Here is a 27,517-nt window from a genome sequence, read left to right as displayed (position 1 = left end):
CTATTCGAGAAAGTTTCTAGTGAACTCTGAGCTAGCTGGCACATACATAACTTTAAGTCTAATATCGACAGTAGAAGACCTAGTTAACCTCTGTCCTACGTCTATACTATTGAAGATATTATTCCAATGCGCAGAGCCTATTGGGATAATAGGAACTACACTACACTCAGAATATAGTACTACAATTTTATTAACATTACATCAATTCATAAAAATTTATTAAAAACAGTCGTTTAATAAAACCAATAGACTAAAATAGACCCTAACAGGGGCATACAGTGCATGTACAATAAGATATACAAAAACCAAAGAATAAATGAATAAAAAACACAATATAATAAAAGTGGCACAGTAATGTATCTTCTCGACGCGCGTTTCGGCGACCAGCACCTTCTTCAGGAAAAGCCACAGGGCAACCTAAATTATAAACAACATATAATCTCTGTTACAAAACATAAAATAATTGAACAATTGAAATACATTTTACAACATTCAATAAAAAACTTTAATTATAATGAATTAATCTAGAGCCTATTTTTTCGACAAGTCTAGCTCATGGATAAACATGAGCGGAAAAATTTGGATTTCTGTGCTCATTTAACATAAGATTTAGTTAGGGCATTCCCTTATAAAGAATTCATGATGACAACCCCAGGGGAGGTTTTAATTACCTCTTTTATGTATCTTGAAAAATAACGAAGGGAATTCTGTCTTTTTACGATGTATATATGTATATATATAACATCAGTTACTTTTTTATCTTTAAAATAAAGACTCAATACTTTCTAGAATCATGGATGATGGGGTAGAAACACAGTGCTGATACTTCCTTGTGGATATGAAGGGTCAGAATTCCAATTCTGTTAATAAATAAAGTGATTATATTACAGAGTTTATATCTCATCATACTAACATTTCATACAGTGCTTAGCTACTTAGCTCTATACTACAGTAGAACATATTAACCAGTAATATTCGGGTCTAAAGATCCAAAAGATGGAAAGACTGGTTAAAGTATAACTGGAAAGTCTTGATTATAATTAATGAGTTTCTAAAGTCAAATACCAGAAAATAACCCAAATTATGGTATTTACCCGATATTTTAGGAATCCAAAGATATCATCATGCAGTGGACATGTCTGATTGAGGGGGTGGGGGCTCTACTGTAGTGGACAGGTCTGATTGGTGGGCCAGGGTCTCCACTGCAGTGTTCGTAACTGACAGAAGGTCTGGTGTTGTGGGAGCGTAAGTGCTTGTGGTGGGGGGGAAGACCTTATCATCTTGGGGATGTTGTAATGGTATGTGGGTGAACCTGGGATGGGATGTGATGTGTGAACTTTGGGAGGGTGGCCTGGACTTGGCAGGAAGTAGATTTTGTGGTAGAAGTGGGGGATGGTGGTGGGGTTTTGTTTTTTTTTGTTCTGGGGGATGTACAGTGGGGGCCTCAGTGTTCCTACTCTTAGGGGATGGTGTGTTTGCAGGGGTGGATCACCTCTCTGTGAGGGGGTATTTCCTCTTCCCCTTGCGAGTCTGGTCTGATGTATCAGTGGGGAAGAGGCCAAGGTCACAGAGGACGACCCTCTAGGAAGGGGGGGGGGTTACAGGAGTCAAGGCTAGAGGTTTTGGAGGGAGAGGTAGCTGAGGAATGTGGAGTTGTTGTGGATGCATGTGGGTGTTTTTTTGTTCTATCCCCTGTGTGTGTGAGGTCAGTCCCCTGAGTGTGTGTGCATGTTTTTTTGGACTTTGTTTTAGGTGGATTTGTACTGCTTGTGTTTGTTGGGGTGTGTGCATCTGCCTGTGTGAGTGTGCTTTGGTCAGGTAGGTTAGTGGGGACTGTGGATGGAGCAGAGATAGGAGGGGTGAGAGACTGCTGTAGGAGGGACACTGCTGCCGTCAGTGAGGAGGCCATGGACTGATTTCCCGCCCTAGGGCAGACATATCTGATGACATGCTATCCATGTATGACACCAATTGTGTTAAAAGACTGGTGTGTGCATGGAGGACACTCAGCATGGATGTCTGCCCCACATGTATCTGTTTGAGCAAATCCACAGACTCCACACTCAGGACAGCAGTGGGGACAGATGCAGGGGGTGCGGTGCCTGGCACAAAGGAGACATGCCCCCTAACACAGGAAGGTCCAAGGACCTTTGAAATGGGAGCAGCTATGAGGGTGGAGATGGTGGTGGTGGTGGCTGGGGACAGACTGTTGTGGACTCTGCTCTGGTAACACCCACCACCACGAAGGGAGTCATCTCTGGAGCTGGATTGGTCCTCAGCAGATGTCGATGTTTCAGACCGGCCCTCAGTGAGGCCCCCCCTCGCCCTCGTGCCACTGGGGCACTCCTGCTTCTCCACAGTGGACCCAATCTGGCTAGCTGCTTCATCCTGGTCCGTGGAACTGCCTCCTGCTGCTGTGAACAAGGATGGGAAGCAGATTCATATCAGTCATCTGCATAGACTTGACACATGAGTTTGAGCACATGACATAACAGAGCAAACTCTTGCATAATGTTAAAGACACCTTTTATACTCATTGCACATATGTGAACATGCCACTTGTCAATCTGCCAGTAAACCTTGGTTCACAAACACATACTGGCAATCTAACCATCTGTTAGATGTATATCAAAGATCACTAAATACGTGTCCAACAACGCACTTTTTTGCCTGTTGTTTGATCTGTAATGCTCATGAGTGTCATGTGTCATTACAAACATGTTTCATCTCATGGAAGGGAGACTGGAAGCAACACAGCAAATGGGATGGACTAATTGATAAGTTGATATGTTGAACATACTTCCATCCCCAGTCACCATGATGGGCTTATGTCCTGAACGTCAATGCTTTAATGGTCTGCATGCAGGACAACAGACAAGTACAAATACTGCATGCTCACAGAATTTCATGTGGCATACTAGGCCACTGGCCTGTCTGCCTAAACAGTCTGTACTGACTCTTGTTACAGGGGCAGTGAATCACAACGTTAAAGTCAGCACCGTGCCACAATCATGTAATCCCTTTTTAAGCATCATCTGTAGTGCTTGAGTATACATATCCCCTTTGTGCTACACACAATTTAAAGACTCTGACAAGCTCACGTTGTTCTACTTAGACATTGGAGTAAATTAATTAACACATCTGTCAACACAAACTTTTTCATAGCTCTCAGGAAGAAAGCAATGCAGCATACACATATATGTTGAAGACACCATTATGCAGAGTCTAGGGATGACACACGCATGTTCTGTTTTGTGTATCTGAGCCACATTCCATACATTAGATGTCTGTCTATATTACATATATTTACTACCTGTGGATTGACAAATGTTCTGCCTGTACACACTTTCACAGAGTCAGACACGTGAATTTCAAATTTGCAATGGTTAAACTGTTGCTTGACCACAAAAATATGATGTGACAGTGTCTCAGATGGCCTGAGTTGGCATACCTGTTCGTGGTCCATGTGAAACATGACATTACCTGGAGCACTATGCAGGTGGCCACACATTTTGATTACTTATCCATTTAATTTGTCTGAGGCCTCAACATTGGTCTCACCTGCTGCATGGGAGTGTAGCATATTTCTCACAAACCTGTGTTGACTTAGATCAGCATTTTGAACATGTATGTATGTTCCACACAGAGAACAGGTCATATTTCACTCAATGTTCTGACATGTCAGACAATTACATCACTCATGATGGTCAACTCAATGCACCTGTTGTATATGGTGCTGATCACATTAACCTTGGACTACAGCAACTACACAGGACCTAAGTGACATATGTCACAGACGGAAAGGGACACACCTGGGCATCAGATGATTATGGGGCATCATTACATTTTGCCACATGAGGGGTGCCTCAGGAGACAGACTACCTGTGAGAGTGTTACCAGGCTGAGGGAGTGCAACACGCATGTCAAACATAGTTCAGCAAAATGGCACATACTCACCCCCTCCTTGCTGCTGTCTGGCCTTCATCTGCCCATCCAGGTCAGGGTAGACCACCGTCAGTATCTGGAGCATGTGGGGGGGGGGGGGTCAGAGTCTGTCATCTACCCCTTTTGCGAGGAGGTGACAGCTTCAGCTGGACTCTTGCAATCCTACAGGTCTAGCCACGGAGGTCCTGCCACCTCTTCTGGCAGTGGCAGATGCGGCGTTTGAAGACCCCCACAGCTCTTACAGCCCGGACAATGGTCTGAGGAATTTCATGCTTCTGATAGACGTCGACCTGTAAGGATGACATGGTGACCCATTACTACATGCTACATATTAATACATCACACACTTGGACATATAGGTCATGGTTATAATGGCAGATGATTTATAAAGGTTGGACAAGTATCAACATGGGCAGTGGTCCTGTGTGCATGTCTCTCTTAATAACATGAGAACAGTACAGGAAAATCAATCCCACCAACTACACTTCTATATCACTGTACCTGTCCAGGACATGAATCTACACACTGTAACACTTACAATAACTATGTGTGCATGCTTGCACTTGGGGATCACAATGCTAGTAGTGCCTGAAAATATGGTCAATTGAAAAGGCAAACATTCACCTGCTCCCCTGGTTTTCCATACAGTATGCTGTACTGTGGAAGGAGGCTGTCCAGCAGGGACTGGTTCTCCTCCTCTGTGAAAGCTGGTGCCCTCTCCACAGTATGTGCCATTGTAGATTCGAGAGGATACAGAGACAGCAGAAGTGGTAGGAAGAGATGTAGGCAAGTAGCATGTAGTGCAGGCAAGTGAAGTCTCTTGGGAACAGACAGATGTATATCTGTGCTGCAGAGGTGGATTCTATTCCATGCATCCAAAGTGATAGGTCAGAGACAGTCGCATTATCCGAATGTGGCCAATCCATAATATTGCTTGCACCAGACACCCCTACTGCGTCGTTCAAATATTCCGCATCATAACACTTTTGAGTTTGATACATTGTTGTTGTAAGCCAACAGAATAGGTTTACATGCGATTCATACAGGAAGCGAAACCACGTCTGTCCCCATGGCGACCAATAGCCAATGTGTATGTCCGGCTCGGTTCGGATGCGGAGAATGCGTCCTCTGAATACTCACCCGTGTCTGTCACCATGACGACCAATAGCCAATGTGTGCTTCAGGTTCGGTTCGGATGAGTTGAACGCGTCTTTTGAATACTCACCCGCGTCTGTCCCCATGATGACCAATAGCCAATGTGTCCGCCCGGCTCGGTTCGGATGTGTTAAACGTGTCTTTTGAATACTCATCTGCGTCTGTCACCATTTCAGTCAACAGCCAAAGGATGCAATCCACACTGTTTTGGGTGAGGCTCAGGTGCCCTACACTAATCAATCAGCATGTCAGACAGTATAGCAAATCTTCATGTTCTGCTTTATTACATGTTTGGGTACAGTGATTAACATGTCATATTTGACAGAGCACTTTAAAGCTCACACTACCATGATGAGCTGACCTTCATGTGCACCAAATACATTGTTTGTGAGGAACATCACAACAGTGAGTGACCACTTTACAGATCACCCTCCTAGGCCTGGACACAGTCCCAGGGGCCTGTTGTGTTATCACAAGTTACATGCACCCATAATAAGTGCTGGATTGGACTGTATGTTACAAAGTGCATTGTGTGAAGTAATTTTGAGTGAATCCACAGTAACTGAGTATTGTACAACACACACACTCCATTGTTGAGATTGTTGATGATATTTACTTTACAGTTGCATAACAAAAACAGTTTCTTTTGGAAAATATATTATCCCGTATCCACTATATGTTCTGTGTATTCCATTCAATCCAAGTTTCTCTCATTCAACTGCACACTATACATACCTGTGAAGTAAGACCATATATCCCCGACAGATAATCGTGACAACTTAAATTGTAGAAAAATACAAGTCAATTTATTGGTTAAAACTCCTTTGGGTACACAGTTATTAACTAACAGCTGACATAATTTATAGCACTGTTAATGTCCTACACTCTATTGTGGATTGCACTTTTACAAATATTTATTACACATTAAAAAAAACAGTCAAGTTAAAAAAATCTATTTGTTAGATACTCATTGGCCACAGTCAATTCACGGGTTGTGATATTCTTAAGAATAACACAATCTGTGAAGAAAATAGAAAAGTATCAGGCACCAGCCTGTAAAATTGCTCTATCACGGATGTGTACATTGTTAATGACACAGTGTTTTTGTCTACGATATGTACTCTCTTTTTTAACTTGATTGTTGTTTTTGTATGTATGCCCTGATTTTCACTTTATCTAACAATGATTAGTGTTTGTGCATTGAAATGTGTTTTCAGTTTACAAATGTAGAGTCAGTGAGGATGTATGCTATGTATTATTTGTGTTGTGTTGACCTTGTTATGTGTATATATTATATGTATCATATCTTATTTACTCACAAGACAGTGTTTACATTGCTGTACTTGTTTTCCTGCAAAATCCTGGTTTTTAGGTCATCTTCTCTATGTTACAAACAGTGTTTAATTCACAACAGAGGCAAGTATTGTGTGATTATGATTTTATTGCGATGCATGTGTGAAATAGTACAAGAAAGTGATTGTGCAGTACTACTTTTAGAAATCCAAAGTTCACAAAGGAGTTGGTAGTGGTAGTAGATGAAATTCTCTGAGCCAAGTCCACAATCATTTGAGTCATTGATCCAACTTAGACCCTCCATCCCATGTGGGAGAGTTCAATGACAGTCAACAAAGTGAACGCCACATGCACAATGGAGGAGACCCGGAGCAGGTTTTCACTTCCTTGGGGGGATGCATGGCCATCTGTCTATCATTTGTCCTTCTTCAGACAACCCCTCTTCTTCTTGTGAGGGGGACCTTCGTGTGCTGGCTGCTGTGGTGCAGGGGACTGTATGCCAGAATCCTCATCCCTCCCTGTGGCAGTTGCAGATGTAGTAGCAACATATGTAGTGGGCACACAGGGAGGGGTGGTTATGTTCTCAGCAATATGGCGGAGGCAGGTGAGTATGTCCCTGTGCACCGCAGTGAGGTCATCAATTTTATCCATTTTGCACTTCATTCTGGACATGTGTGAGTCCATTCTGGACATGTGTGAGTCGCTTTTGGCATAATGAGCAGCCTGCTGCTGTTGCATATCCTTGAGGATCCCAACTAACTGGCCAAAGTCTGTGTGAGATGAGCACGGTTCAAGGTGTGCTTGTTGGGGCATGTGGGAGGAGGATTGTTAGCTGTGACTGCGAGTCCCATCATGCTTTTGGCTATACCCACCTTCCCAGCGAACCCTACTTTCCTTCCTGTGACTCAGCTTCACTGTGAGTGAGTGAAACAGTGATGGCAAAATGGCTGACAGTGGTGGCCTGGTGTTTGTTTGGGCACTACTCCCAACAGGGCCTTGTGCTCCTCACACCAGAGCCCAGTGTTAGCCATCTTGGCAGTGCATTTTCATTAACTCTCAGGGCAAGCAGAGTTCCAGGTGTGGTGTTTGGTGTTGCTGGGAGGGATGTGTGTGTGTGACAGGGCCTGCTGGTAGATGTAGTCAGTGCTAGCCCTCCTCCTCCCCCCAGACGAAATAGGCCACCATGAATCATGTTTCCATGCCAGTGAGTAAAAGTTTACCTTCAAGATGTCTGACAGTGGTGGCCTGGTGTTTTGTTTGTGTAGCACTTTTCACCCTAAGTAGGATGAGTATGCCCAGACGTGGGTCCCTTGCTCACTGTGGGCCCGATTCACAGAATTAACTTAAAACAAAATCTTAAACTTACTACCGTTTTGGTATTCACAGAAGACACTTACTCATTTCGGTATTCACAGAAGTTAGGAGTCCTAACTTTAGGACTCCTAAATGCCTTCTGTGAATACCGAAAGTCTTAAAGGTAGGATTTTTCTCAGTTTAGGAGTAGTAAAGTTAGGACTCTTAACTTTAGGACTCATAAACTGAGAAAAATCCTAACTTTAAGACTTTTGATATTCACAGAAGGCATTTAGGAGTCCTAAAGTTAGGACTCCTAACTTCCGTGAATACCGAAATGAGTAAGTGCCTTCTGTGACTACCAAAATGAGTAAGTGCCTTCTGTGAATATAGTAGTAAGTTTAGGATTTTGTCTTAAGTTATTTCTGTGAATCGGGCCCTATGCCACTGGATTCATGCTAGCCTGGCTGAAGAAGGGTAATACCCAGAACCCGGTCCCAGGATGCTTGTTTTCGGTCCAGGGAGGACCTGCCTTGGCAGTTCGGTCTGGACTGTTCCCATGAGGCACAGGATCAAGACTGATTTGCATATGGCTGGGTCTTATCTGGGGTGGCATTGTGAGCAAAAGAACAATGGATTTAACCCAGATCTCTTGACTGGGGGTGAATGTATAATTTATTCAGCATTCCGTCCATCATTTGTTTGCATAGCACTTTTCACCCTATGTGGGATGGGTATGCCCAGACGTGGGTCTCTTGCTCACTGTGCCACTGGATTTAAGCTAGCCTGGCTGATAAAGGGTAATACCCAGAAACCGGTACATAATTATTGTTTCCGGTCCCGGGATGACCTGGCTTGCCAGTTCGGTCTGGACTGTTCCCGTGAGGCACAGGGTCAAGACTGATTTGCATATGGCCGGGTCTAAACTGGGGTGGCATGCTGAGCAAAAGAACAATGGATTTAACCCAGATCTTTTGACTGGGGGTGAATGTATGATTTAATCTGCATTCCATCCATCATTTGTTTGCGTAGCACTTTTCACCCTGAGTGGGATGGGTATGCCCAGACGTGGGTCCCTTGCTCACTATGCCACTGGATTCAAGCTAGCCTGGTTGATGAAGGGTAATACCCAGAAATCGGTCCCAGGATGCTTATTTCTGGTCCCTGGAGGACCTGGCTTGACAGTTTGGTCTGGACTGTTCCCCTGAGGCACAGGGTCAAGACTGATTTGCATATGGCTGGGTCTTATCTTGAGGGATAAAAAATAGATTTCCCATGCATAAGGTGTATCTGACCAATATTATGTTAGCATGATGCATCTATACGTACCCTTTTTTGTTTACTATATATAAATATATCTATATGCGTTTGCAGGGATGAAAACGTTTATTTGCTCCTTGCATATCTACTGCTAACAGAGTAGGCCGAGAACCATACAGGTGCCATCTTCCGAACCTATGCTCGAACACGGGCTGTGATCACATGTTAATCCCCGGTAGTTGTCAGGCCCCTGTTCATCTGAATTACTGAGAGCAGCTGAACGTAGGCTGTCTACTCGACTGTCCTGAGACTCAAGTTCGCATCTGGCTTTGGGTGCGATAAGCGCATTCCTGGAGGCGCGGTTCCTGCACTCCCGGGCACCAAGACGAAAGGGAGTCAACCCTCCTGACCTTCCCAGTAACAAATAGTTAAGCTTTGAACTAACCATGTGTGCCATATATGGTCCTTCCCTGTAGCTCGAGGACCAACTGGTGTTTTCCTTTTACAGTGATTGTATGTGTTGAACCGAAAAGTATATAACCTCATGTTTAATACGAGCCAATAGTCTTCTCCGCGCACCTGATGGGTGAGAGTTGGAGAGGCTCCTCTATAGAGTATTTTGCTCAAAAAATGATTGAACCTTCTTCACTGCCAACTGACTGAATATTTGGTAATGGGATTGGGGCTATTGGTAGGTATAGCCCTTTTATGTTATTTTTTTAGAGTACTTCAGTTGGCGACTCTGGTGGGACTCCCTGATAGGGTCGTCCTTCCCGTAACCGGGTAGAAAGGACAAAGAAAGGGAGCTCTGGTCGAGTGGGTGGACGGACCGAAATTTTTGACTTACTCCGCTCTCGCGATCAGAGTGCCCCAGCTGCTAGTGACCCTTAGCCGGAGTTGAACTGAACGTGTTGGTCTTCAGGAGTTGGCAGTGGAGAATATGAAATTGTACCTGCGTGCTCAAGGTGAGTGGATTGTTTTTGGTGTCTTTTGGAACGAGCTGTTGAGCAGTGCTTTTGAAGCAGTTAACTGTGTAGGATTTGGTGGTTGGTGTACCTCGGAGAATCTTGGGGGTGTGACGGAGCAGCATTGTGGCTGCACGGGTAGATGCTCCACGGACTGGTTTTGTGAACAATAGAGATGCCGATCGGACGCCCTGGTGTGGCTTGTGTGGTGCGCACCCGGCCGGACTGGTCTCTGAAAGGCCTGTGGTTGTACCTGGGTGGCCTTGGGGACATATCTGAAGCGGTGCTAAGGAAGCAGGCTTAGTCGGAATAGTCCCAAGGGTGACCCAGGAAGACTGCAGGATGGTCTGTAGGACAGTCTGTGGTTATACCTGTTATACCTGTCCGACGGTCTATTGGTAGTCTTTGGACTGCTTGATTTTGGTATCTGTAGGTCTGGAATCTGAATTGATTGATTCTCCATGAACAACAGTCAACGGGCTCTGTTCTTTGTTTGGAAAGAAAAAAGAGACATGTCGTTTTGAATACCTTTGTATGTACATATATTATTGTTCTGTGTAGGTTTGAATAAGAGTGAGGTTGAATATGTTGTGAATGTTTGAACATGGCCATGTTTGAAAGTTTGTTTTTTATGATTGAATGAGGAATACGTGTCAACAATCACTATGCCGTGCATTAGCAAACTGAGTTGTTTTGGATGTTGTTGCCGCCCTAATGATACGCTCTTGGCTGAAAGTCAACCTGGCCCCCCTGAGGGCAGCCCGAGTTATGATATGTATGTAAAGCATGGAATAACACCTATCTTGTTTAATACGCTATGGCATAAATACACTAAGGATAATGTAGAGTTGAAATGGTCCTTAACCGGGTCTTTGATGAGAAAAAGATACATTTTCTGCAGGATCCATTGTTTTCTAAATGAAGTCGACAGTCGATGTTTGATTCCCTAAACCTATGGCAGAAGGAAGCAAAGAGTAGACTTATACGGGAGGAGAAAGTATGCAGAATGAAGGGAGGTCAGACAATTACACAGAAAGCCATTGCTTATGATAAAGCTCAAACCGAACAGGGAATTGATTGTGCAGATAGGCAATTTAGATTGCAAGTGGATAAGGCATATGTGGCTAGGACTGAAGCAGAGGATGAGATGGAGGATTTATTGGATACTCGTCCTCCTCTACCTTGCGCTCCACAGCGCATATATCCTGTTGTTCCACCAACTCCAGTACAGGTCCCTTCAGCCTCTGTCACGGTCGTTTCCTCTTCCCCTGTCTCTCCGGGAACGTCCGCTGTTTTATCTACCTCAGTGTCTGAGACGCTACTTTATCGCATGCTACACCGCCGTCTTCTGTTATGGTCCACAGCTGTTTTGTCTTCCCCTATCTCTGTGTGGGCTTCCCAGTACGCGAGCACGACCCCATCCCTAGCTGATCCAACTCCATCTCGTGCTGCGGGGGATCTTGGCACACAAAAGTTGTTTACTCGTTCGACTGTAGAACTAAATGAGAAACAGATGATTGAAAATCAGTCGTCCCAATGGATGCGACAGCCTATTTATACTATAACTGACATATGGAGCACTCTTCGAGACTTTGAGCCTGTTATGCAGCAACATGCCCTGAAACACATGGCCACATGTCTAATTGCTTTATGGGAACAGTGTTTTGCGGGAGGGATGGCCCCCCCCAAGTGATGTCGGGACAGGGCTCATAAATCTGAACTTAGACCAGAGGAAGTGTACAAAAATGTTGAGGTTCTATTAAGTTATCGAGAGCGGATGCACCAAAAATGTTCCTCATGGGACTCTCAGCACCCTATGCGAGAAGTCCATCCTATTTTTCATCCTGAAATACCGGAATTAAAAAATTATCGGGACGAGGGGACAAGACCTCGTGTAGAGGCACGAGTATAGGAACAATGGGTTTACACCCCCTGGAAGAGGAGTGAAGTCCTCTCACTAAAATCACAACTACCTGACCCCCGTAAGAATCCCACGGCTTATTATAAAGAACTCACAGAAGCGGCTTCCTCAACCGTTATGACCCTAGCTGACATAGAGCTATTTTTTGCGTTGTTAGTCCCCGTTGATGTATGGCGTCGGGTGCATGATCAGGACCACGTTCAAGAGTTAGGCGGAACATGGGATCAGATAAAAGATTGGGATAAGGAATGTAAGCCTGGTGATAAACCGAAACCTGAACTATTGGCGTTACCTGGCCTTATTATTACTTATATGCACGCCTTTATTCCGCCTCGTAAGGTGGATTGGGATAAATTGACAGCATGTAAGCAGAAGAAAGATGAAAGCGTTTATGATTTCTTCACTAGATTTAAAGGCATATTCATTGATTTTAGTGGCCAGGATTTATCATTGGAAGGCGGTATATGATTATTTGTTAATCGTTTTGAGACCAATTTGTTACCGGAAGTTTCTGCGCGAGTGTGGCCCAATATTACGAACATGGAGAAAATGAGAGTAAGATTAAGATGGAAAAGAAAACGAAAGATCTTAACCCCCTGGCTGCGGCCGGAATTCCGCGCCTGTGCGGCACATTCCGATCGCGGGCGTGGTCATGACGGCTCCCGGCCGTCATCAGCACACACCCACCGTAACTCATGACGGCTGGGAGCCGTCATCAGCAATCAGCACTGAACGGGTTAAGACACAGGTGTTGTTGCAACAAGTTGTTTGAGGACGAGGCAGAGAGAGAGGCGGTAAAGGGTTTGTCCCGAGGGAGACAGGAACCGCATGAGGCGGAGGGCCTGCTGTTGTTTTGGGGATAAACCAGTGCGCTTATTGCAAGGAGGAAGGGCATTGGCGATTTCAGTGTCACTTGTTGCTGCCTCAGAATGGGGCTATGAGAGGTGAAGGAAGAGGTCGAGGTGGTGTGGATCGGAGTGATATGCAACGAGAGGAGGCGACGCACGTCGAATCAGAAAATAATTATTTTGATAATCCAAGAGGTAGGCAGTACTATAATGAGGACTGTGCGATGGATGCAACCGAAGGGTATGCCTATACATAGGACAGTCAAGGACAGAGTGGGGGCCAGGTGTCAGTACCCATTGATCAGCAAGGTCCTTATGTAAAGGCGCATTTTATGGGGACATCTGAAAAGTTTTTAGTTGATACGGGTGCGATGAATAGTTCTATTTCTCATTCTCAGGTCCCAGGGGCTGCTCTGTCCGGGCAAAATAATGTTTCGGTGAAATTCTCGGGAATTCCGGTGGTGAGCCACATTTCCGAACCTATTCCTTTACAATTGGTCCAGTTACGGTAGCCTCCCCGCTTCTTTTGACTTCCCATTGTGGTGAAAATTTATTGGGTTTGGATTTGTTGAAGAAATTACATGCAAAAATTCATTGTTCACCTGATGGTGTTTATTTGACTATCAATCCCCTTGGCAAGCATACTTTGCAGTGTTTCGCCAAAAATGAACCCCTCCCTCCTGAGTTTGCTGCCATCCCGGAGACACTGTGGGCCACCGGAGATACAGATGTAGGATTATTAAGGATTCCAGCTGTTTCTATTACTTTGAAGCAAAATGCTCTGCTTTCACGTGTACCTCAGTACATGATTTCTATGGCAGGCGAGAAAGCTTTGCTCTCCATCATACAAGAGTTGGTCAAAAGGGGGGTGGTGGAGGAGACTGCTGCTAATGTATGCAACATCCCCATTTTAATGATCTTAAAAAAGGCCCCTGTTGGAAGTGATCCTGACTATGTTGATACTTATCGTTTTGTAATTGATTTGTGTGAAATTAATAAAATAGTGGTGCCCCAATACCCTGTGGTTTCTGTCATCACTACTATTCTCACTATGATTCCTCCCACTGCTAAATATTTCTCTGTGATCGATTTAAAGAATGCTTTCTTCAGCATTCCGATACATCCTGATAGCCGTCATATTTTCGGCTTCTCATTATCTGGTCGCAGCTTCCTGTTTTGTCGCGCTCCCCAGGGGTACACGGAGAGTCCTAGCATTTATAGTCAAGCTTTGAAAACATTGTTGGATGATTTGGTCCTGCCCCCTGGTAACGTGCTTTTGCAATATGTCGATGATCTGTTAGTGGCCTCTGACACTGAGGAAGGTTGTAAGGAAGCCACTGTACAATTATTGTCTCATTTGGCAGCTAATGGCAATAAAGTATCTCTTTCTAAATTCCAATATTGTCGACAGGAGGTGACCTAACTAGGTCATCTACTGTCGAAAGAGGGGAGGAGACTAACCCCTGAGCGTGTGACTACCATATTAAACATGTCTGTACCTCGTACTAAGCGTGATGTTTGTGCATTTCTCAGCATAACTTCTTACTGTCGCCAATGGATCCCTAATTTTTCTCTTCTCACTAAACCTCTCCTGTATTTAATCACTAAAGATGTGCATGAACCTTTATCCTGGACTGAAGCTTGCCAAAATGCTTTTGACTCTTTGAAATCTGTGCTTTGCTCTGCACCCATTCTTGGTACACCTGACTACCACAAATCTTTTGTACTTTATGTACACAAGGTGGATGGTTGCTCTCTTTCTGTGTTAACACAAGGATTTGGTGGTAAGCAGAGACCTTGTGCCTATTTCTCGGCAGTGTTGGATAACGTCGCCAGAGCACTCCTAAGGGCTCCTACTGAGGTCACAGTGGCTATTCAACAGTGAGAAGGGCTAGTTCTGAACACTGATCTCACAGTGATGGTACCGCACGATGTGGATACATTATTGAACAAAACGAAGACTCAGCAGCTTACGAGTGAACGTCTTACAGGATACAAATTGACTTTGTTTGCTCCCCACATTGCGATTAAACAATGTACCCTCTCAACCCTGCTATGTTACTACCCCTCCCTTCAAACGAAAAGAACAATGATGTTTATGATTGTATATTTCGAACGGAGGAAGAAACGAAGGGACGGGTAGACCTGACAGACAATCCTCTAGCTGACGCTTAAGGGGAGTTGTATGTAGATGGGTCTTGTTTCAAATTACCAGATGGCACGACAACTGCTGCATATGCGATAACTACTCTACACACTGTAGTTGAGGCTTCTCGAGTACCCTATCAATCAGCACAGGCAGCTGAGTTAGTGGCATTGCTTCGGGTCTCTGAGTTAAGTGAAGGATTGAGAGTAAATATTTACACCGACAGCCAGAACGCCTTTGGCGTGGCTCATAGCTCATGGCTGGATTACTAAGGCGCTTGACGCCCTGGTACCTATCATCTCCAGTAAATCCAGTTCCCGGCAGGCTAGCCCTTGGTATGACAGTGCTCTTCGCGCCTTGAAGGCCTCCTGTAGACGGGCAGAAAGGGAGTGGCGCAAGACGTATGACGCCGTCAAAAAAACTGCATATTTGGCTTCTGTTAAGCTCTACCACCGAGCCATATGCAGAACCCGGGCGGCGTTCTATGCGGCAGAATTCCGCAGCAGCCTCAATCCTTCCAAGACCATCTTTAAAACTATAAAAGATCTGATGGCAAAGAGAGCTGCCCCGCAGGTGGATAGTTCCATCTCCCACTGTGAAACCTTAGCCGCTTTCTTCTTGGACAAAGTTAAGAACATCTACCAGTCGTTTCCAAGTACGACGCTACCCGTGACCCCCTCGAGGGGCCCCAGTAGCTGTCCATCGATGCACTCTCTCCCCATCCTTTCCGACGAGGAGTTTGCCAAGTGGGCACAGCGAGTCAAATCCGGCTCGCCGGCAGACCCGCTAAGATCTGCCCTTTTCAGGGATGTTGCTTTCCAGGGGCGCACAATAGTGTGCTCACTGATCAATCTTTCCCTGACCTCGGGCCTTGTTCCTGCCAAGTGGAAGCAAGCGGTGGTTTCCCCGATCCTAAAAAAACCATCTCTGGATCCTTTAAAACCAGAAAACTACCGCCCTATTTCTTTGCTTCCCTGGCCGGCCAAAGTTATGGAGGCCCATGTAAATCTGGCCCTCGCGGAGCACATGACCCGAGCCAATGTCCTCGATCCCATGCAGAATGGGTTCCGTGCTGGTCACAGCACGGAGACGGCCCTTCTGGCAATGGTTGAACACCTGCGGATTGTGTTGGATGCAGGTCAAACGGCAGCGCTTATTCTATTAGATCCTAGCGCTGCCTTCGACACCGTGTCCCATTGCATCCTTCTACACCGTTTAGAGGACATTGGCATCTGTGGTTCGGCTCTGCAATGGTTCCGCTCCTTCCTCAGTGATCGCTCCTTCTGCGTTGCCACCCCTCCTTTTCAGTCCAAGTACCATCCTTTGGACCTGGGGGTTCCCCAGGGCTCCTCGCTGAGTCCCACGCTTTTCAACCTGTACGTGCAGCCGCTGGCTGAGGTCGCCAGGCAGTGGGGCCTAACCATGGTCTCTTATGCCGACGACACTCAGCTAGCGGTTACGATCAGCGGGGATGCCGAGCAGGATGCCCCCAGGTTCCGAAATGGGCTGAGAGAGGTGGCCAGCTGGATGAATAACAACTGTCTCCAGCTGAACGCGAAAAAAACGGAGGTGATGATCGTTGGAAGAGATGCGGACCGCTGGGGGGACACTTGGTGGCCACCTGAGCTGGGGCCGGCCCCTACACCAGTCTTGGAACTTAGGAATCTGGGAGTGTGGCTTGACCACACATTAAGCTTTGTGACCCATACCAAGAGAGTGGCGGCAGGTTGCTTTGGGGTCCTCCGCGGGCTAAGACCGGTGCTTAAATTCTTTGACGCCCCGACAAGACAGCTGGTCATCCAAGCGATGATTATCTCCCGGTTGGACTACGCTAGTTCACTCCTTTTAGGAGCAAACCAAGCTGAGATTCTTCGTCTACAACGGGTACAGAATGCAGCGGCGAGGGCGGTGGTCGGTTTGCCTCGGACCTGTCCCACCTCTAATACTCTTCGGTCCTTGCACTGGCTTCCGATCAAAAATAGAATTCATTTTAAGGCTCTTAGCCTGGTCTTTAAAATTCTACAAAAGTCGGCACCAGAGATACTTAACAAACTGGTCTCTCCCTATGTTCCAACTCGCCCACTAAGATCTCTTGGTCAATCCCTAGTGGTTGTCCCACGTTTCAGACTCAGCCGGATGGGCGGACGCTCCTTTCGAGTGAGAGCCGCGACTCTCTGGAACGCGCTTCCCTCAGAAATCCGCCTCCTAGATGATCTACTAACTTTTCGTAGGGCTCTGAAAACTTTTTTGTTTTAATTTTTTGTTTCAATCACTCCTGTTTCTTCTTTGTTTCTGGTTTTTAGTGTTGTGTTATGTCCACCTTTCCCTGCGCCAGGACGCTCCTTCGCTGGAGCATCTGTGCGCATTAAAAATAATAATAACATAACATAACATAGTTTTGGCCGACTTTGGGACGAAAGAGGTTTTCTCAATTCCCATGGTCAGCATATACAGCATGGCCCCTTGATTTTGCGATTGCTGACAGCATTGACGTTACCAGAGATGGTGGCTGTAGTTAAATGCAGTGCACACAAGGCAGTGGTTGATGCAGTGGGAGAAGGTAATGCCTTTGCTGATCAAGTAGCTAAGGAAACTGCGAAATCCAAATTGACCTCAATGTTTGTGACTAGCTCTGTGAGGTGGGTGGCTGAAACAGAGATGTTTAATAACACCATGGAGAGTGTCCGAGAAATACAGAAAGAAGCTACCCCTAATGAGCTGGCTCACTGGAAAGAGAAAGTGGGGAAATTAGATGCGGACGATTGTTGGATTGATTTGACAGAAAAACAGCGGTGGTTGTTGCCCAATGCATTAGTGAATGCGGTGGTGACAATGGCACATGGTTCAGCTCATATTGGGGCAAAGGGTATTTGTGCATTATTAGATCCTGTATGGTACAATCCCAATATTCCAAGGACCACTGCTCATTTGGTGCAATATTGCATGGATTGCTTACGACATAATCCTGGGGGCAAGGAGCCAGTTCTGAGTGGAAACTTTGCACCACCGTCTTTGCCTTTTGAGGTGCTCCAAATGGATTATATCCAGCTGGAGCGCCTAAATAATCTAAAGTACGTCCTGGTCGTGGTGTGCGCTTTCAGTAACTGGGTGGAAGCTTACCCGACCAAAGAAAATACTGCTTTGGCAACGGCAAAAGCGTTGGTGAAGGAATACTTCCCATGCTATGGATTGCTTTGGGTGATCTGGAGTGTCCTCTGTGTATAGTTCTGTGAAGAATTTTACGAATTCTCGCATAATTACAGTGTCGTCTGAGCTTGATTCTGTGACACCTTGTGGCTGGATTTTGACTATCTTGTTCCTGGTTGAGTCGGTTTTCATTTTCCAGGACAATATTTTGCTGCAGCCCTCCCCATACTCATAATGCGACAATTTGATCGCTTCCCATCTCTCCCTCACTTTACCCTCCAATATTCCTGCTAGATTTTCCTTTTGTTTCATCCTGTCAATTTCCAGCTCTCTTTTTTACCTGCATCATCTTCAGTCTCTATTTGTGTATCCAAATTATTTATGATGTTTTCTAGCTTTCCTATCTCTTGTTTTGTTGTTTTGTTTTTGTGTGCTGCCAGACTTAGTATTTTCCCCCTAATTACTGCTTATATGCGTCCCATAGGGTTTGCGGAGAGGTTCCCTCTCTGTTGTTTTCGAAATAGGTGACAGACTCTGCCTTAAGTTCTGTTATGATGTGTGGATCATTTAGAATGGTACGATCTACCGTCCACCTTGAGGTTGTCTTGTTAGTTCCCAATTGAGTTTTTAGGATCACCGCGGAATGATCAGATAAGTGGGCCGGCAGGTGCTCAACTCTTTGTATGTTGTTTACCAGGGATTTATCTACTAAAAAGTAGTCAATTCTGGACTGTAAATTTAGTTTTTTATTCCTGAACGTATAAGCATGTATTTTGTCTCCTTCCCCTTTCCAAATGTCTTCCAGACCTAGATCTCTTTTACAGATACCCAGCCAGTCTCTCATTTTTGGTAGGTTTGGTTGTTTCAGCGGGGGGAAACGGTCAATTTTAACGTTTTGGATTAATTTTACATCTCCTCCTAGTATTATTGGGGAAGTGGCAGATATTAGTTGTGTGTATAAGTTCTGAAGTGGGGCTGGGTCATCCATGTTAGGCCCATAGTATCCCGCAATAGTGTAGGAACTATTGTGAATTTTTACCCTAGTGACCGCCCACCTGCCTTTTTTATCTAGTTCTACTTCCTCTATTTTGGCTTTTAGAGACTTTTTGAATAGGATTGCTATCCCTTTTACAACACAATCTTGATTTGTGCACACAAAACTATCTACCCATTTTAGTTTTTTTAAGATTTCTTCCCACTCTTTTTTTATGAGGCGTGTTTCTTGTAAGATTATGATTTCACAGTCTATCACCTTCAGATATTCCAAAATCAGACGCCTTCTGCTAGGTGTTCTGATACCGTTGACATTCCATGAAAGTATGTTAACTCTGTTCATCATTCTTTCTTTTATTTCCTATTTGCCGTGTTTTCCTACCAGGCTTTTGCGACATTTGGCAGTCCCTGATTTCTCCTTTCTCACAGTTTGAGGACTTTTTTTGTTTTTTTCCCTATTTTGCTCCCCACCCTTGTGTGCATTTTTTCGTTTTGTTTTTCCAAGTGAGTAAAACTGTCCCACCCAGGGGAAGCCTCCCTGTTGTCTTTTTTGGGCTGCATAAATGGCCCCTTTTGAGCTCCGTGTTTGAACCTTTGTAGTGTGAAACGTCCTTCTTTGCCGTTTTTTTTGTTTTTTTACCTGTTTCTCCCTTACTTTTTATATATTTTGTTTTGAATTTTCATGATTAATGCTTCAGTTCCATCTGACCTCTCACTTGATCCTTTATTTGAAGTGGGCGACTTCATCTGGCTCTCTTATATTATACATCTTGTTTCTCCACATAATTCGGAGAGCTGTTGGGAATTTCATCTGCACTGTGGCTCCCAGGGTTCTTAATTCTTGCAGGGGTTGGCCAAGTTCCCATTGCCTGTCCTGGGTTGCTTTTCAGATGTCTGATCGATCGGATCCTGAATGACCAACCTCCTTTATCCTGGGGACCATTTTTTAGGGCCTCACTCAGGATTCTCTCCTTGAGTGTGTAGGTTTTAAAGTTTATTAGTATTTTCCTGGGGGGTTTTCCTTTCTTTACTTCTTTACTTCTTCCATAGGGATCACGATGCACTCTTTGTATGTCCTCTTCCAACCCTACTGTTTTTGTCCAGGGGAAATGTTCCTCCAGGAGTTGAACTATAAACTTCTTGACGTCTGTCCCTTCTTGGCCTTCTGGTATATTTAGGAGCCTTAGATTATTTTTTCTCGCCTGATTTTCCAGTGATTCCAGTTTTTTTGTGTGGTTTTATCGCTTTCTCTCAGGACCCTTATTTCCTTTTGATTTATTTCTACTTTCTTACTCAACGTCCCAATTTCTGTCTCTACTACTGCAACTCGATCGCTCAGGGCAGTAAATTTAGTATCTAGTACTTCACAAACCTCCCGAATTTTGCTTTGGTTTACCTCCGAGACTGCAGATTTTGCTCTCATTTCATCCAGCATTTTTGCTAGGAATTGATCCGTTGAATTTAAAGTAGGAGAGGCCTTTTGGGAATGGACACCCAGGTCTTTGTCTTGTATCTCAGCTTCTTGCAGGGATGGTACGGAGTGTAAATCTACACTTGAGACCGGTGAGCTAGGTACATTCTGAGGCGTTATCTCTATGGAATTACTGGGTTCAGTTTCCATCCTGCGTTCTGTTCCTATTTGTGTGGCAGGAGTAGTATTGGTTACTGTGTGTTCTACTATTGGGGATTGGTCTGCATCTGCAACTTGGACCCTCCGTTTAATCTTTACTTGCTCCTGCGTCAGCTCCTGGACTTTGAAGGATGATCTAAGGGAGGGGGTTATTTTGAGAGGTTGTTCTGAAGTTTCCCTAGCCACCCCCTTCTCCTTCAGAGACTTCTTCTTGGAGGTTAGCGAGTGTGTGTCTGTTTTTGCGTATTTCCTGTTCTTCCGCTTAGTGCTACGAGGGGCGATAGACTGTTTGGCGGCTAGTGGGGTGGTATGCTTAAAGAACTGTCTATTTCTTAAACAGTAGCTTGATCTGCCTTCTCCTGCTTCTGCCAGAGCGCCCCCTTCACCCTCTGATGCTGCCTCACACACCTCCTTGCCGATTACCCCCTCTGTAGTCTCCTTCCTGCAGTCTCTTAGGGCTTTTCCTCCCCCATCCTTGTCTTTATCCACCTCAAGCCCCCTTACCTTTTTCATCCGTTCATCCGTTGTAGAGCAACGCTTGAAGCAGACACTACCGCTGCCACTTCTACTGCCCCTGTTGCTCTGCCTTCTGCTCCTCTGGTTTCTTCGCAGTCCGCCTCTCCATGCTTCGTTAGCCCCCTCTTCCTCTCTGGGGTGTTTTCCACGGTCTTTTCCACGGTCCCACACTTCTGTCTACAGTCGTGGCTTGGAATTAATGCGGAGTTTGATGACGCCTCTGCTGTTGCCACGTTCGTGCTCTGTTTGTTTTCGCCCTCCAGAATACTGTCCGAGTTAAATGATGTGTTAGGTGTATCGGGTGTCGTGTGTATCCGGGCTTCTGTGCTATTCTCTGTTCTTTCCGTCCGAGTCAGTGTCCGAGCCAGTGTCCGCTCAACGCTTCTGCTCCTCCAGCTCCCCCGTTGGTACCCTGGATCCTTCTTGGACTCCCGTTACCGGTCCTGTTATTGGAGCTATTCTCAAAGCTATTCTTCAAGCCCTCTGTGTCTGCTCCAGCTCCAGGGCTTGTTCGAGCACGAGTGTTGTTGCTTCCCTCTTTCCCCCGGAAGAGGAAAGACACTCTGTTAGCAGCTCTTTGGAAGCTCTTCCGGGCTTCCTGCGCGGTCGTCCAGAGACCGGTGTACGGGGACAGGACCGCCGCTGCTTTCCGCTTTCCTCCATGGAGTGGACCCGCAACTGTGAAGAGGTGAGAGTGACCCCCGCTGCTGACTTTGATCATTCCGGGGCAAGTGTTATGTCAGAGCCTGTTTTTCCCGTGTCGAGGCAGAGTTTTCTCAGTCCTGCCTCTTCGTTTTTCGGATTGTTCATTTATTATGTTGCAGTTGCAGTTATCTTGCAGTTATCTTGTGAAAAAAGTGAGGGGGAACCAGTCACATCAGTTCGCCATTAGTTGCTACGTGAATTGTTTCATAAGCGCGTCCGGACGTTTTCTTCTCTGCCGTGTCTACTGATTCTGAGGTTGGCTCTACACAGAGCTTCCAACCTGGCTTCCTAGCCGGCCGCCATCTTCCCCCCCAATTTTTTGTTATTAACAAAGTACAAATATTTTAATTTAATTGTATCGTTTTGTCTATAGTAGGAAAAAAAAAATAATACTTACTAGTTGTAGTTGATGACTTACATTTTGTGGGTGTTTTTTTTTGGTGCAGTTTGCAGAAACTGAGAAGAAAAAAGAGTTTATTAGTTAAAATTGTTATTTTTTTAATTTATTGCTTATTATTTTGTTCTATTTGTTAGTTCCTTTGTATACTTACATTGTTTGATTTTTGTTGTTTAATGTAGATTTTGTAGTTTTCTTCGACATTGTCTGTTGTCACCTTTTTTGATGCATATATATAGAAGTGTAAGCGAGGAAGTAAAAGAGAAAACGTTATGTCATTAGTTCATTAGATTATTTACAACATTTATGAATACATGTTTGAAGTTAAACAATTGCAAATCTTTAATAGCAATGTTTAAGGAATTGCTTTTTAAGAGTTGCAATTTTTAATGTGTATAGGATTTACTAAATAAATTGTTATTTATACAGAATCTGTAATAGGGAGTATAATATATTTTTATTAGGTCCTCTGGGTGTAGAGGTTCATAGTATTCAATTAGAAACAAATCGTAGTTTGAAAGTACTTATTTTGCTATTGCTTTTTCAGCCGATGTATTTTAAAAGCACTTTTATTTGTTATAAATGAGGCTTTTTTGATAATTGGATTGTTTGCGACCCGTAATAACATTGATGCATGTGCTAATTACATTTTATTTCAAAACATTTTGTAATACAAATTATATACTTACTAATTTTTGTTGATGTAGTGGTTTTCGTTGATGTTGATGTTTTGTTGAATTTTGTGGCAGCGGTAAAAAGAAAAGCATTTGTTAGCTATGTTTTGTATTTTTATTACGTTTTAAAGATTACAATTAATTTAGTTTATTTGTAGGTTAGTTTATATATTTAGTTTGTTATATTTTTAATGATGTTAAGTTAAGTATTGTGGGCATTAAAATGTTTCTTCCATATTTTCTCGGTGTATTTGTTATGAACTTTTATCTGTGACATTTACATTTAAAGAACAGCATGTAATTATTTTACCTTAAATTAAAAAAGTGAAGAATTTATAATTTTCTATAAGGTTTTATTCTTACCTGTGTATTAGAAAACTCAATGTAGTTGTTTATGTAGTTCTTCTTTCTTCTGTGTTCTCTCTCTCGCAAAGTAACGCTCTTCCTCCCTGTTTAGCCGATATACGGTAAAAGTAAGTTAATGAATTCCTTGTTTTTATAGTGTTTATTTAATTAGTTAAAGTTTTCTGTTGGTTTGATTTAGTTTAGTTTAAAATTATTGGTTGAGATACTTTATTTGAATTTTTCAGCAGTTACCTTTTAATTAGTTTAACATATATGTGTTATTTATCTAATGTTTGTATTTATGTTATTTAATGTTTTTTTAACTGTATTTGTAAATAAATGTCATTTAATTTAATTATAGTTGATATATAATAATTCTAGTTTATTTTCGGTTTCTTGGATATTTATTTTATGTTGTATAGTTAATAAATATGTTTATTTGTGTTAGTATTATAATAGTATTTTTTTAAATATTTTAATATTTTTCATATGTGTTGTTAAACTTTATTTTAAGTAATTGGGATATGTAATTTAATTTTATAATTTTAAATATTGTTTTCAATGTTAAATCTTCTTTTCCATGTTGTTTATATACATTTTATCGATATTTGTGTGGTCGATATTGTTGATATTGATATTTATGGTGTATGTGTGTTATTTTTAATGTCATCAATATTTTTGTGAGCTATATTTATGTTTTCTATATTTTTGTTAACTATATTTTTGTTGACAATATATTTTTATCGATGTTTTAGTAAATCCTAGTTTAAATATATGGTGTCAATATATGTGTTTACGATATGTTTACTGCAATATTTTTGTAGGACGAGGTTTTTGTAGTCGATATTTTATCAGTGATTCATATGTGCTGTATCCCCATGGCAGAAAATTTATATTCTATGTTTCGGTAACCTCGGCACCCAGCTGGATGGAACTCATGTCTTTGTTTCAGCTTGCTATAGCTTTTAAACTTCACTTTGCTCTGTTTGTTATATTTCCCACTCACTCCATGAACCTCTTTCAATTGACACACCCAACCTCACCCACCTTACATTCCTCTGTTTACCTTCCATCACCCGGCTATCCCTTTATATCCATCATTCACCCCTGACCTAGCTGCCTATTCCCCAACCTTCCATCTTAATACTTTATCAACCAGCTAGCACCATCCCAGTCTATCCTCATTACCTCTATGCCATTCACCTCTGCTCTCTCACATGCTCTTGCTAGACGCCCCTCTTGTTGTATTTCATATCGGTACCCTGATACAGGTCTAGGGAACATCGTACACTTTCCCTACATCATTTTCCCGTAATTTCATATGAACTAGCCTTATAAGGACATAACTCCAAATGAGGACAGACTGCCTTGTATGGACATAACGCCTTATAAGGACTGTAGCCTTTTATAGACTAAACCTTTCACCTAGTTCCATGCCGAGGCTGGGTTTTTCCCAATCGATATTGCTAAGCACATTCGAATAATTTATGAGTACACTCTACAGGAGGTCCACTTCACCTCTGCCATCGACGCACAAGGTTTAATTCCCAACATCATCCTTATACTGAACAATGGGGTACAATGGAGAACATACGCACATACACTGTATAAATACAGCACCTCTTGCTATTAGTAAGCAGGAGGTAACCAAGACTTCAAGGCCGACACCCTGACCAGAGACGCTGCAGCTCCGGCATGCTATCGCTCCAGCTGACAGTGGTTTGACGATCCCTTGTGGGGTGTCCAGCTCAAGTCCAGGACGAGGTCCCACACTCTCACTACTCAGGCAAGGGGGTTTGACTAAATCCCAGTGGGATTCTTGGCTCTTAGACTTAGGTTCTTAGACTTAGACTCTCAGGCTTAGGCTCTTTCGCACCCACTCACATGCTAGTTACACTTAGGTACACGTAGGCGCTGGTTTGCGAGCGATTGTTTTTCTTGGAGGCACATAGGCGATTGCGTGGCTGATTTGAGAACCACCATTTGTTTTAATCATTTGTACAACCCTTGTGGATTTTTAATAACAAAATTATTTTTTTTAAAACTGTGGGTGATTTGCTGGCAGAACTTTGCACATTGTATCTTTTGCACTTTGCCTCTTTGCACTTCCCCGGTCTGTCCCCGTTCCGTCACGGCTATCTGTGCCGCTTGAACGGAGGGACACGACTCCTCCCCCTCGCAGGCTACAAAGGCACCAGATTCAAACAGCCTCGCTGGTGTGAGCAGCATGAGTGAGGCGCTGGTTTGCGAGCGATTGTTTTTCTTGGAGGCACATAGGCAATTGCGTGGCTGATTTGAGAACCACCATTCGTTTTAATCATTTGTACAACCCTTGTGGATTTTTAATAACAAAATTATTTTTTTTAAAACAGTGTGGGTGATTTGCTGGCAGAACTTTGCACATTGTATCTTTTGCGCTTTGCCTCTTTGCACTTCCCCGGTCGGTCCCCGTGCCGTCACGGCTATCTGTGCCGCTTGAACAGAGGGACGCAACTCCTCCCCCTTGCAGATTCACTTCCGGTGCCCTCCGATAAAGGGAAATGTGTCCACGGCCGCGCAGCGGACGTGCACAGCGGGCTCGCCGATGGCGCGCCAAAGGCAAGCCCGTCTGCGCCCGTCGGCGACTGGAACGCGGCCAGGGCCCGTCATGCTGCCAGTTTGGGGCCAGGTGCAGACTGGATTGTCCGGTCTAGAGAGGAGTTACTGATGCTGGAACCAAGACAGCCTTGTAGAGTCCTTACACTCGATCAAGCTGCTGATCTTAGCCCACAGGCTTGCCCGCACAGTGGCATTTCGCTGAGTTGGGCTACTCTCTCTAGACAGTGCTCTCCTCATAAGCCTCGTGACCAGCCTGACCTATGCTGTTGCAGCATGAAGGCGGGTCTTTTAAACTGCCGATCCTTGGCAAAACATGCCGATGACATCTGGCTATTGCTAGAGGACGGTGAGTGGGATGCGCTGTTCCTAACGGAAACGTGGCTGAACGACCACACTATGTCCGCTGTTGCCCTAGCGGTGCCACTTGGCTTCAAAATGAGTTTTTCTAATCGGGTGGATGGAAGAAGGGGCGGGGGGGTGGCCCTTATTTTTAGAGATCGTTACACACTCACATCCTCCATTCCTTCTACGATCGCAGGGGTGGAAGGCCTGCATTTTTCCCTACAAGTTAACCCACGCCAGTCTCTGGCAGGACTGGTTATTTACCGTCACCCAGACTGTTCAGAGGGGGCTTCTATGGCGCTTATAGACGCCATCGTCCAAAGTTCCATCCTTCACTCTCACTTTATAGTGGTAGGGGATTTCAATGCTCATGCTGAGAGAGCAGCTTGTCCGCTGGCGGAGCGGCTTATTTCTACACTCAGTTCAGCACAGGTCCCACACACAAAGCAGGCCATATGCTTGATTTGATATTTTCGAACATCAGGGATCTGTCGGTGGATACACCGCAATTGCTGCTCTGGTCGGATCATGCTCTGATCCCGTTTATGGTCAGGTTACCAGGGGGGGGGCCAGAGGCGGGGAGGCGCTCCTTTTTGCAGAGACAATGGAAAAAATTAGTCCCTGAAACGATGGGCCCTGTCCTGGCTCGTAATCTCCCAGCACTTTCCTCCGATGCAAATAAGGATGCTGTGGCTATGTCCCAATGGATAGGGGATATGGTGACATCTATTGCGCCTGCAAAACGGGCAATGTCCCGCAGGGGTTCTCCCTCTGCTCCATGGTTTTCTTTGGAGCTAATGGGGGAGAAGTCAGCCTGCAAGAGATTAGAGAGACTTTGGAGGGTGAGTTACTGTGTTCAGGCGAGGGCCCGATATAAAGCCGCCATCCGCGAATTTCACAAATCTATAAAAAAAGCAAGGAAACTTTTCATCACCACCTCCATTTAACAAGCAGAACATTCCAGTAAAGTAGTGTTTAAGATAGTGCAGTCCTTTTTTAAACCGAGATGTATTGAGCTGGATGTTACCCCGTCAGACAAACTATGCGACAATATCTCAGAATATTTTGAGAACAAAATTTTGAAAGTGTTTGGCATATTTACCCCAGCAGGTCGCACTGTTAAGTCAGACTTAGTGGAGACTAGGGCTCCCCAAACGACCTTATGCCAACTCCAACCTGTCCCACTGGAGACGGTCATACAGGAGTTAAATAGGTGCAAATCAGGTTCCCCGGATGATCCCTGCCCACCAAAACTATGGAGCTTGATGGCGGAATTCATTGCGCCCACTCTCCAACACATATGGAATACGTCCATCTCTTCCGGTGTGTTCCCGGAGAGTTGAA

At 44.3% G+C, this 27,517-nt stretch overlaps 1 long non-coding RNA gene across 1 annotated transcript in view; it reads right to left on the bottom strand.

Annotated features, from left to right (window-relative positions):
* Positions 1-172: 172 nt before the first annotated feature.
* The window catches only part of LOC144827171 (uncharacterized), a 75,803-nt gene continuing 48,458 nt past the window's right edge, over positions 173-27,517 (bottom strand). Inside the window, exons 2-4 of the long non-coding RNA XR_013610057.1 lie at positions 3,958-4,235; positions 2,238-2,414; positions 173-417 (exon numbers count right to left, since the gene is read on the bottom strand). This is a non-coding gene — a long non-coding RNA (uncharacterized LOC144827171). The remainder of the gene's footprint in view (positions 418-2,237; positions 2,415-3,957; positions 4,236-27,517) is intronic.

This window comes from Lissotriton helveticus, chromosome 4_1 (genome assembly GCF_964261635.1).
Source record: "Lissotriton helveticus chromosome 4_1, aLisHel1.1, whole genome shotgun sequence".
Classification (NCBI taxonomy): Eukaryota; Metazoa; Chordata; class Amphibia; order Caudata; family Salamandridae; genus Lissotriton; species Lissotriton helveticus.
The sequence above is the reverse complement of the archived record's forward strand: the minus strand, read 5'-3'. Positions and strand labels throughout refer to the sequence as shown.